At 48.7% G+C, this 12,122-nt stretch overlaps 1 long non-coding RNA gene across 1 annotated transcript in view; it reads right to left on the reverse strand.

Moving 5' to 3' along the window:
* The window catches only part of LOC140389602 (uncharacterized), a 68,780-nt gene that overhangs the window by 1,657 nt on the left and 55,001 nt on the right, over positions 1 to 12,122 (reverse strand). The gene's annotated exons all lie outside the window — the stretch shown is intronic.

A 12,122-nucleotide genomic window follows, 5' to 3' on the forward strand; every position in this document is an offset into this window, starting at 1 on the left:
ATTAGATAGGTGGGACAGTGAGAGCCTTTTTCCTCGGATGGTGATGGCTAGCACGAGGGGACATAGCTTTAAATTGAGGGGAGATAGATATAGGACAGATGTCAGAGGTAGGTTCTTTACTCAGAGAGTAGTAGGGGCGTGGAATGCCCTTCCTGCAACAGTAGTGGACTCGCCAACATTAAGGGCATTTAAATGGGCGTTGGATAAACATATGGATGATAATGGAATAGTGTAGATGGGCTTTAGATTAGTTTCACAGGTCGGCGCAACATCGAGGGACGAAGGGCCTGTACTGCGCTGTAATGTTCTATTGTTCTATTATAACACTACCAGAAGGAAGTGGATGCTTTGGAGAGGGTCAGAGGTGGTTTACTAGGATGTTGCCTGGTATGGAGGGCATTAGCTAGGAGGAGTGGTTAGATAAACTCGGTCTGTTCTCACTGGAACAACGGATGTTGAGAGTCGACCTGATAGAGGTCTACAAGATTATGAGTGGCAAAGACAGAGTGGATAGTCCGATGCTCTTTCCTAGGGTAGGGGCGTCAAGTATGAGGGGACATAGGTTTAAAGTGCATGGGGAAAAGTTTAGAACAGATGTGCAAGGCAAGAGTTTTACTCAGAGGGTGTTAAATATATGGAACGCGCTGCCTGGGGAGGTGGTGGGAGCAGGTCTGATAGCGGCATTTAAGGGACATCTAGACAAATATATGAATAGGGTGGGAATGGAAAGATACCGACACTGTCAGTGCAGATAGTTTTAGTTTAGGCAGGTACCATGGTCGGCACAGGCTTGGAGGGCCGAAGGGCCTCTTCCTGTGCTGTATGTTCATTGTTCCCCTCGCCAGTGGAGTAGTGCAAATCGCATTGCGCGAGCCCGGGAACCTCGTCTTCATACATAAACATGGAGCATTCCCTCCAGACCTTCACCCCCTCATGGAATATTCACCAGGCGCTGGCTACAACAGCTCAACATAAACATGAGCCTGGTGGCAACACCTCTGAGGGGGATATTGGAGGTGAGTGCTCAGGTAGCCATGACTCCCCAGGTTCTTCACTGCTCAGGCTGCACAGGGGGGACAACACAGGAAACACCGATTTCAGGGCCAGGCTGGGGGGGGGGGGGGGGGCAGTCACTCATTCTCTGGAGGGAGGGGTCACCAGCAGCAGGCCTTACCTTCTATTCACCTTGGGGTGCCCTTGCCTTAAGGGGGTCTGGAGGCTGGCATCAGGCATAGTTTCCTCCACTCAAATCACCACTGAGTGGGTGCCCGTCCTTACTGGTAGCTGGAAAGTGGGTGGTAGGAGGTGGATACTAAGGGTCACCACTGGGGACAACTGTGAGGTAGCTGGGTGGGGTCCCATGAGAGGCCAGGCTGCAAGTCCAGAGTGGGCAACTCAGGAATGGCTTGCTTCCCTGCCTCATGAGAAATGAAGTCCCTCTCACTTGGGGGAGCACAACTGAATGGTGAGTACAACCCCACACACAGACACAACCCTGCTTACCAAGGGGTTGAGCTCTATTGACTACCAGTTGCACTTGTTTAGGAAGCTTGACTCTCGGGACTAAGTGTGTAGGGTTTGTGAAATAGGAGAATGAGGGTGCCTTCCAGGTGTGTGCTTGTCTTGCTCATTGCAGCCGTTACTCTAATCAGCTGTGCCTCGTCTGTTACAAGAGGCATTCAATTGATTGGGTTGCAATGAAATATGCAAAGAGAATAAAGAGAAATGCCGCTGTTTTTAATCCAAACCATCAACAGGTCCAGGGAACGGGCAACCGAGGGGGTCACCCGACCTGACTGTCTCCCCTCTACCACGGCTACATTTGTGGCTGGGCGTCCCTGGAGGGGAGCAAGCGACGTCCATGGTCCATTGGCACCATTGAGGCCATCCATGCCCGCTGGGACCCACAGGGGCAAGGGTGCCTTATTGACCCTTTTAATCTTATTTCAGTTTGATGTTTTAAGTCTCATTTGTGGTCTGATTTTGCTTACGGCTGTATCACTTTAAGGGGCCTTTTGCTTTGTCCTCAGTTCTTTTGATTTAGTTCAATTGGTTTCAACCAATGAACCCCAATGCTTACATCACACAGGATGCACTGAAGTGACCCCCAAGGCAAGGCTTCTTGGTTAATTCTATCATCTCTCACCCTGTCACATGTCATGACGGGGTGGGGCTTCTTTGACATGCGCCATGAGGATGCAGGCGCAGGTCCCATGCATCCACTGAACAATCCTGTTACCCAGTGCAAGGGAGAGCAGTGGTTGGCTTTGGCCTTGGGATTGGGGAATGGCCATGAGCCAAGTGCCAAGGGAGACTCAGGGCTGACCAAGCGCGTTATCCTGGGTGACCTGAGGAAGGAGTGGGGATTTGCCAGTGTGAGAGGGGATGGTTTGAGGCTTAATGGAGAGGCACCGGGGTTCAGAGACACGGGATATGCCCTCATCTGCTACAGCCCCCTTTGATGTCAGGGGTCTTGGTGTGTTCCTCAAACTAACCTCCCGGTGGGCAGCCTCTCAGCACTTTGTCACCTATGGCATCCTCATCACTGGAGACGAATGGCTGCTATGAGATGCCCGAGCTATAGTGCAGACATCCCCTGCCATGGAGTACACATCCTGCACCAAGGTGTCCACTATGGACACCACCCTCACAGTGTGGGCCTCAGTGCATCTGAGAAATGGACCATCCCTCTGACAGAAGATGATTGGACGCCTCCAGTCGGCCTTGCAGTCTGAGGAGGGAAACAGTCACCCCTCTGATTCTTGCGACCCTGTCTTTGCAGTTCCATCCGCTCGGAGATGACTGAACCTAGGGATATGTCATCAGACAAGGGTTCAGCAAAGTCCGAGGTTCCGGCATTCCTCCGAGTGCCGGATCCCTGGGATGTCCTTGCCCCAGCCTCCTGGGAATCTTCATCTGTGAGGTGCTCAGCAGAGTGAGTGACCCGGAATCCTGTCTCCTGGGTAATCCCACTGAGGTGTGAGTATCTGCGCTGGTGGAGGGTGCGGGTGACAACAGTGACGCCTCTCCGAGGGCGAGATCGGAGAAGTAACCCTCTGAGCTGCTTTGGATCACCCTGGGGCCATGAAGTATGGTCTGGGCTGGTCGACAAGGGAAGGGCGATGGCATTACATCATGGGGACTTAATGGTGTGAGATTTTTGCTCACATGAGGCTTTAGGTAGGAATGTATCTCCTAAGGGTTCTCACTTTTCCTCGCTGTCCGCACTTTGCCATCAGCACAGTCACGGTCAGGATACTCCCCGGCCAGTTCAAGCGCACCCTCCTCACGCGGGGTCAGGTTTCTAAGCTCCCGCATGACTCAAGGTGGTATTGCCATCTCACGCCGGTTGTGTGCCAGTTTGTCCTGTGCGGACACAGGTACGGTGATTGTGGAAGGCATACCTGTCAGTTCAGATGGCTGGGGAGTTAGTTGTATGCATGGGACTAGAGTGGGAGCAGGGCTGTGAGGAGAAAACTTGGGGGGATGCATAATGAGGTGGGGGGGGGGGGGGGCGTGGGGGGGGGGGGGGTAGAGGACTTTGTGACAGTGTTGAGTCTGCACGTTCTCCCCGTGACTGCATGGGTTTCCTCCGGGTGCTCCGGTTTCCTCCCACAGTCCAAAGATGTGCAGGTTAGGTGGATTGGCCATGTTAAAATTGCCCCTTAGTGCCCAAAGGTTAGGTTGGGTTACGGGGATAGGATGGGGAAGGGGCCGGGGTAGGATGCTCTTTCCGATGCAAACTCGACGGGCCGAATGGCCTCCCTCTGCACTGTAGCGATTCTATAAAGAATGTCATGAGAGCTGAGGCTGTTGCTACATTTTAGAGCTTTAGACTGGGCACCTAGTTAACCTCTCCCTCTCTGTGGCCTGGACTTAGCGGAGTATCTTAATCATTCGCAGCAAACCCCACGGTTGAACAGAATGTGGGGTTCAAAAAATAAAAGCAAATTACTGAGGATGCTGGAATCTGAAACCAAAGAGAAAATGGTGGAAATCTCAGCAGGTCTGACAGCAGGTCTGGTCATCTGGACCCGAAACATTAGCTCTTTTCTCTCCCTACAGAAGCTGAGATTTTCCAGCATTTTCACTTTGGGTTCAGAATGTGGTGTTCTTTGCCTTGCTTAATTTAGGATGGTTGGTGTAGTGTTCACAAAGACCACAAAATAGCTTGAACTTAAACAAAGCTATAAATTTATTAACACTACTAATTTGGTTTCGACACCTACTTCTAAATAATACACAGTTGATTGTTGACATATAAACTACACTCATCTACAACTAATCTTAATCCTGTTATAAACTATGATATGCTTTTACTCACACTATCAATACTTCGGTCTGTCTCCAGCCAACTCCTGGACTACTCCCTCCCCCAGAAGGCTGAGCATCAATGCCTTATGTACTTGTATCTGTAGCTCCCTTTTGTGGCTACTCTAGACATTTCATTAACCCTTGCAGTTCTTACAGTAATGATAATACCACACAGAACAATCCCGATTCGAGCACATGTAGAATAAGCACTCTGCCAGACTTGGACTAGCAACTGCTGTACAAATGAGCAGATAAATGATTGGCAGCAATGACACAGGTGGACCTCACAGCCTTGGTTATTGCTCCTTGCAGGACAGAAAATAATAAAAACTTTTAAAGAAGAAAGATTTGCATTTATGTGGTGCCTTTCACAATTGCAGCACGTCCCAAATCACTTGACAGCTCGCGAAGTACTTTTAAAAAAAAATATATATTTATTCAAGTTTTTCAACAAATTTTCAACAAAGCCCCCGCCCCCCCCCCCCAACAAAAAGAAAGCAACAAGAACACAACAAGTAGAAATTATACATTGGATTTCCCCCATATACAGAAACCCCCAATATAACAGTAAAAAGCACATAAAGGGAACCCCCCCCCCACCTTAACCCAAACGCCACCCCAAGAGAAACACCCCCCCCCACCCCGCCCCTGGGCTGCTGCAACTGCTGACCTCCTCCTAACGCTCTGCGAGATAGTCTAGGAACGGTTGCCACCGCCTGAGGAACCCTTGCGCAGACCCTCGCAAGGCAAACTTTATCCTCTCCAGCTTGATGAACCCTGCCATGTTCTTGATCCAAGCTTCCACACTAGGGGGCTTCGCATCCTTCCATAGTAGCAAAATCCTCCGCCGGGCTACCAGGGATGCAAAGGCCAGCATACCGGCCTCTTTCGCCTCCTGCACTCCCGACTCATCCGACCTCGCGAAGTACTTTTGAAATGTGGTCACTGTTGTAATGCAGGAAATGCTGCACAGGAAGATCCCACGTGCAGCCATCTGACAATGTCTATTTGTCACGTTGATTGAGGATCAGTATTGGCCAGGATACTTCCCTGCTCCTTCTTTGAAATAGTACAATTGAACCTATTGCCCCCACCTGAGGGCAGAGAGAGCGGGCGATGGTTTAATATCTCTTGTGAATGACTGCACTTCGAACAATGCTTGCATTCCCTGACTATTGTATTGGAGTGCTGGCTTTGATTTTTGGGCTCAGGTCCCTGCAGTGGGATTTGAATCCACAACCTCCTGGCCAAGATGTGAGAGTGCTAGCGACTGTGCCTGTTATACTAAACTGTTGTGTTTCTGAGTGCTTAAATGGTAGGTATGTTGTTGACCGTCCAGAGTCTGATTCACTGGGTGTCATTCTCCACCGGCGGGAGTCTCCGTTTTGCCGGCGCCCGGGGGTTTCCCGACGGCGTGGGGCTGCCCCACAATGGGAAACCCCATTGACCGGCCGGTGTTACGGAGACTCCTGCCGGCCGGTCGGGGCAGAAATGTGGCGGGGCGGGTAGGAGAATTTCGCCCACTATCTGCGGCATCAGGCAGACTCAGCAGGAACAAGACAAGTTGAGAAATACCTTTCAGAATTTGACATTGACACGGGAGACAACAGTGTGTCTCTGAAATGCATAAAGAGCTGCCAACAAAAACAAAATCTTCAACCTGCTTTTGTTTGAGCTGAATGCCCTGGCCTCCTCCTTGAAATATCTGAGGCAGAGTGGGGTGGGATCTTCAGTCCCACCTCCACCAACTTTTCTTTTGGTGCAGTTTGGATGGACAGAGGAGGTCGACTGTCACCTCTCTCTGATTGGCTGCCGGGAGAGACAATTTGGGGTTTCAATATGCTCTCCCTATGAAAGAAAAGCATCTCATCAACATTGGTTCACCATCTTTCTTCGGGATGTTTCAAAGCACTTCACCGCCAATGAAATAATTTTTGGAAGTGGAGCTACTGTTGCAACGTAGGAAAGGTGGCGGCTAATTTACACAGCGTAAGATCCCACACACAACGATCTGATAATGACCAGATAATATGTCGCAGGGTGGAGCAGCGGTTAGCACTGTTGCCTCGCTGCGCCAGGGACCCGGGTGCAGTTCTGACATTGGGTGACTGTCTGAGTGGAGTTTGCATTTTCTCCCCGTGTCTGCGTGGGTTTCCTCCGGGTGCTCCGGTTTCCTCCCACGGTCCAAAGGTGTGCAGGTTAGGTGGATTGGCCGTGCTAAGTTGTCCCATTAGTATCCAAAAGGTTAGGTGGGTTTGCGGGGATCGGGTGGTGGCGTGAGCCTAGGTAGAGTGCTCTTTCCAAGGGTCGGTGCAGACTCGGTGGGCCGAATGGCCTCCTACTACAATTCCATGGTGATTCTATAATTCTATGAGTCACTCACCTGTGATTTTCCCACTTAACGGCCAGACAGTAGGCACGCTGCCCAATTAAGGTTTAGCAGTCTCTTGAAACTGAGAGCTAATCAGAGGCCTTCCAGCTTGAAAGGAGCAGCAGGCTGTAAGGGAAGGTAAGTAACAGAGAGGATTCTTCAACATGGAGGTTATACTCTTCAACTTGCCTTAAATTTTCAATTTAACAAATAGGTTCAGCAGCTAGGCCACACACTGTCCTGACTTGGAATTATATCGCTACTTCCAAACTGATGCCGGGTCAGAGTCCTGGGACTTCCTCCCCAAAGGTTCTGTGGTGTACCTAAACCACACAGGTGGCAGCACGTCAAGATGGTGGCTCCCAACACCACCTTCTCCAGGGCAACTGAGGGCGGGGAGAATCAGAATCCCAGAATAATACCGTGCAGAAGAGGCCCTTCGGCCCATCGGGTCTGCACCGACACATGAAAAACACCTGACCTGACTATCTAATCCCATTTGCCAGCATGCGGCCTATAGCCTTGAATGTTACGACATGCCAAGTGCTCATCCAGGTACTTTAAAAAAAAAATTTAGAGTCCCCAATTCGTTTTTTCCAATTAAGGGGCAATTTAGCGTGGCCAACCCACCTAGCCTGCACATCTTTGGGTTGTGGGGGCGAAACCCACGCAAACACGGGGAGAATGTGCAAGCTCCACACGGACAGTGACCCAGGGCCGGGATCGAACCTGGGACCTGGGCACCGTGAGACAGCAGTGCTAACCCACTGCGCCACCGTGCTGCCCTCATTCAGGTACTTTTGAAAGGATGTGAGGCAATCCGTCTCTACCATGCTCTCGGGCATCCCTCTGGGTAAAAAAGCTTTTCAAATGCTGGCCTTGCCTGTGATATCCACATTTCATGAACAAATTATTTGTTAAAAAAGACATCTTTGCTTCCAGGCACCTCTCTTTCTTCCCCAGGCAGCTGAGTATATTGTAATTATGTAACAACTTTCAGATACTCTTCAACATGTCCAGTCCAGGAATCGCCCCCCATGTCAGTAAGGTGTAGTTAAATCTTGCCATTTCATGAGCTTCTCAAACAACCAGCGCCCCTCCAAAAAGATTCATAACATACACATTATCATCATGTTTATTAGTGTCACAAGTAGGCTTACATTAACATTGCAATGAAGTTACTGTGAAAATCCCCTAGTCGCCACACTCCGGCGCCTGTTCGGGTACACTGAGGGAGAATTCAGAATGTCCAATTCACCTAACAAGCACATCTTTAGGGACTTGTGGGAGGAAACCGGAGCACCCGGAGGAAACCCACGCAGACACGGGGAGAACGTGCAGACACTGAGCTGATACTTCTACATTTTCACAGCCTATTGAGGCCTATTTTCCCAAACTTGAAGTTGGAAGAGGTTGTTTAACTCAGCATGGACTGAAGATGGAACATGAGATCTTCCAGGACTACATATTGTGTGAAATAATGGATTTACCCACTCAACAATCTGAGAAGATTGAAAAGAAAAACACATTTTCTGTCAGTGTTAGCATGTTAAAGAAAGGTTTGATCTCGAGGTTAACCTCCTTTGTTACAGTTCACTCTGTGTTGCGCAGAGCTATATTTTCAGCTGCACACCACCATAAATAAAAACTAAAGATATGAAAAGAGCACAAAGGAAAATTCCATCCCTCTGTCCTCAAAGCCTTTACAAAGAGCCTGTAATGGGTGAAGTGTTGTGCAAGATTAATAAAAGAGCAGATTACAATCTGTGGTAAATGTTTACCTATAAAGCACTTATGTGGCTTAAAAAACATACCAATGTTGTCTCCAAGATAATTTGACACAATGAGCTTGGAATTTTGTTTATATCACAAATCGCATACTTGGATAGTGACTAATCCGCAAACGATGTGAGATTAAACAATTGTTTAGTGAAGCTCAATATATACATGCAAATCTTGATCTTAAGCTTCTTTTCATTGGAAATCAAACAGCACATTTAAGTGCAAAAAAGCCATTTTTAATTTTATCCATTTTTGGCTGCAGTGGTTAATTTCATTGATAGGAATATACACAGCACACACGTACACAAATACAGTTACACCGCATAAAACACAATGTAGGTTTTATATCAGTGTTCCCAAGATTCAGTACAAATTCTTTAGCCACAAAAGCAGCAAATACTGGACAATCTCAGCAGGTCTGACAGCATCTGTAGAGAGATCTGGATGACTCTTTGTCAAAGCTTTTTGTTTTCAAATTCATTAGTATACTGTTAAAAATGAGAGGCTTCGTAAGATGGTTATGTTGTAAACTTTTTCTTTTAATTTTAGGTGAAACGAAATGTTCTGGATGGGGGATGGTGTGATCATACTAATTTTGCCTAGAGACAGGTCCATGTGATCTAGTTGCCGTGGGGAAAGAGGCCCAGGCTGAAATTTCGAGACAATCAAATGCCAGTTTTGACACCTAGACAGAAAAGCTACTTTTTTCTCCCTGTCTCCCTTTCTCCTGGTCTTTCTGGACATCAGATTCAAAGGAGAGGGGGAGATAGCGAGAACAAAAACAGCTTCTGTTGTGCATAGCAGAGAAAATACTTTTTTGGGTTAGCTATCTAGTAGGATGCCAAGCAGAACTGATTTTCCTTTCAAAGACTTGGGGACTTGTGGAGATTTAAGGACCGAGGGGTCACTGGTGTGGGCCTTGCTGCTGGAAGTCAGTTCAGGGATACTCAAGACTGAGTGAATGGATTTTCAAAGGACACTGAAAGACTGGCCTAGGTGTAACAGGGAGGAGGGAGCCTGCAGAAAATCCAAGAGGAGTGTGGGACTTAGTTTACAAAGCTACACCACAGTCTCAGCAGATATGTAATGTTCAAATGGGTCAAAAGGTAATTTTGATTGAATTAATTAGTTGGGAAGTATCTTTTCATTAGTTTTATATATTAGTTGATAGCCAAGTATTGTTTAGCCTCTGTTGATTTTAGATTGCTTGTTACAGTAAAAGTCTTAAACCATGAACTCTTGTCATGTGATTTTTTTTTACATCGGTCGGTTGGTGGGGAATTCAAATCTCTTAGAAGTTATCACTTTCCACAGGGATTGTAACAATGTTCACAAGATATTCATAGATCAGGACTTCCGGTGACGGCGGGCGGGAGGCGGCCGCACAATGGAGGGCTCCCATTCGGGAACGGCATTTTCGGGGCTTTAAGCCCGGTCCTAGGGACCACGGAGGTGGCAGAAGCAGGGAGAAGGCACGGAGGAGGCACAGTGAAGACACAGGAGGAAAAAAAACCCAAAGAAAAATGTCGAGGGTGAGCAAGAAAACGGCCGGAAAAAAAACAGATGAAGGTTCGTCGGGGAGTGGAAAGGTCACCGCGGGGTCACCAAGGAAAATGGAGGCTGGAGCATCAGGGAAGGCCGCACTGCTTACGGCTGAAGAAATAACTAAGGTGATGGCTGCGGAATTTGAAAAGCAGTTGGCGCAGATTGCGAAATGCATGGAGACGGTGAGGAAGGAGATGAGGGAGGTTTTGAGTGTGCTGGTGGAGGAGGCGGTTTCCCCGGTGAGGACGGAGGTGGCGAGCGCAGTGGCGGAGGTGCGAGAGCAAGGGGAGGCGCTGAAGGAAATGGAGGAGACATTATTGCAGCACGGTGATCAACTTGCCTCGATGGGGAAAGAGATGCGGAAGGTGATGGATACTAACAAGGATCTGCGAGGAAAAATGGAAGACCTGGAAAACAGATCCAGGCGACAGAATTTGAGGATTGTGGGGCTGCCCGAAGGAGTTGAAGGACCGAAGCTGACTGAGTATTTTGCCGAGATGCTGGCAAAACTATTGGGGGAGGGGGAGGATCCCTCCCTATATGAACTGGATCGGGCTTATCGGTCGTGGAGGCCTGTACCAAAGGCGAGTGAGCCACCAAGGGCAGTGACTCTGTGCTTCCGTAGGTACAGTGTGAAGGAGAAGGTCCTGAGCTGGGCCAAGCAGAAGCGGGTGGTGCAGTGGGCTGGAGCTTGTATACGTGTATACCAGGACTTTACGGTGGAGCTGGCAAGGAGGCAGGCTGCCTTCAACCGGGTGAAGAGGGCACTGTACATTAGCAAGGTGCGGTGCGGCATTGTATATCCAGCGAAGCTGAGGGTGACTTACAAGCTCAGGGACTTTTATTTTGGAACGGCGGAAGCAGCGGAGGAGTTTGCGAAAGCAGAAGGACTGCGGCAGAACTGACAAATTGAGAAATGGCCATGTGCCGATGTAACCGCATGACTGTATTTTCTTATTTTTTGTATCACTGTGCGCGGGTGTAGAAACTAAAGGAGCCAATGTGGTATATATTTGGACAAGGGAAGGGACGGGACTTACACTCGAAACGAGAGCTCTTTGGGGCGTAGGTGGATATGCGGGGTTTGTGTGGTAAAAGGGGATTTCTCGGCTTTCCTAGGGCCGGGCAAGGGGGAAAGGGACCCGGGCGGGGGGGCTCCACGCTGGCCGGTTTAAGCCGGCCAGTGAACGGGAGTGAGGTGGGGGGTGGGGCTGCGGCCATCGGAGCCTGGCAGAACAGTGTCCGAGTGGTCTAGCCGGGGTGGAAAGTTGGGGGAAAGGAACCGAGGTTGGGAGGAGGAGTTTTACAAGAGGCAGTGGACGGGAGGAGCTGGAGACCTGGCCCGGGGGGGGGGGGGGGGGGGGGGGGGGGGGCTGTGTAAGATTAAGGGTGACTACGGGCAATCCCTGATTCCTTTTGGTCATTTGTTTATGTAAACATGCGGGTTGAGGTTTGGGGGTTGGTGGGTAGATGTGATCGTTGTTATTATGGGGACTGACATGTCTTGCTGATTATTGTTTAGCGTTGATGGATGTAAATGTGCGAGAAAATGTGAAAAAGGAGAATAAATTTTTTTTTAAAAATAATTTAAAAAAAAGAAGATATTCTGGAATGCTATGCAGCCCATTTTAATTCATCCAGTCAGAGTTATCCGAACATCCCATTCCCCATGAAAGCATGATTAGCTGGCATTATTGCCTTCAGTATTCTACTTGAGGGTTTATTCTGTACATTGAAGCTTTTTTGACATAAAGGAAATTATTTCTACCAAAGCAACCATTTTGTATTTCATTGACTGAATGGACTGTTTTCTGGTTGCTCTCAGGTTTTCAATGAGGTAAGAATGATGTAGACACAAATGTAGTCATTCTTTAGTACCACAACACAGTTCATCATGAAATATATATTATAAATCGTGAATTATTCGCCCCCACACACACTCATCAATCTGAGTGGCTACAGTACATCCTGAAAAGGGGGGGGGCAAACAGGCAGATGTCATTGTCCACCTGATTACAAATGACATAGGCAGGAAGAGCAGCAAGGTCCTGCAAGGACATTACAGGGAGTTAGGTCGCAAGCTAAAAAGCAGGTCCTCCTGGGTAGTCAT

The sequence above is a fragment of the Scyliorhinus torazame genome, chromosome 14, assembly GCF_047496885.1.
Source record: "Scyliorhinus torazame isolate Kashiwa2021f chromosome 14, sScyTor2.1, whole genome shotgun sequence".
Taxonomy (NCBI): domain Eukaryota; kingdom Metazoa; phylum Chordata; class Chondrichthyes; order Carcharhiniformes; family Scyliorhinidae; genus Scyliorhinus; species Scyliorhinus torazame.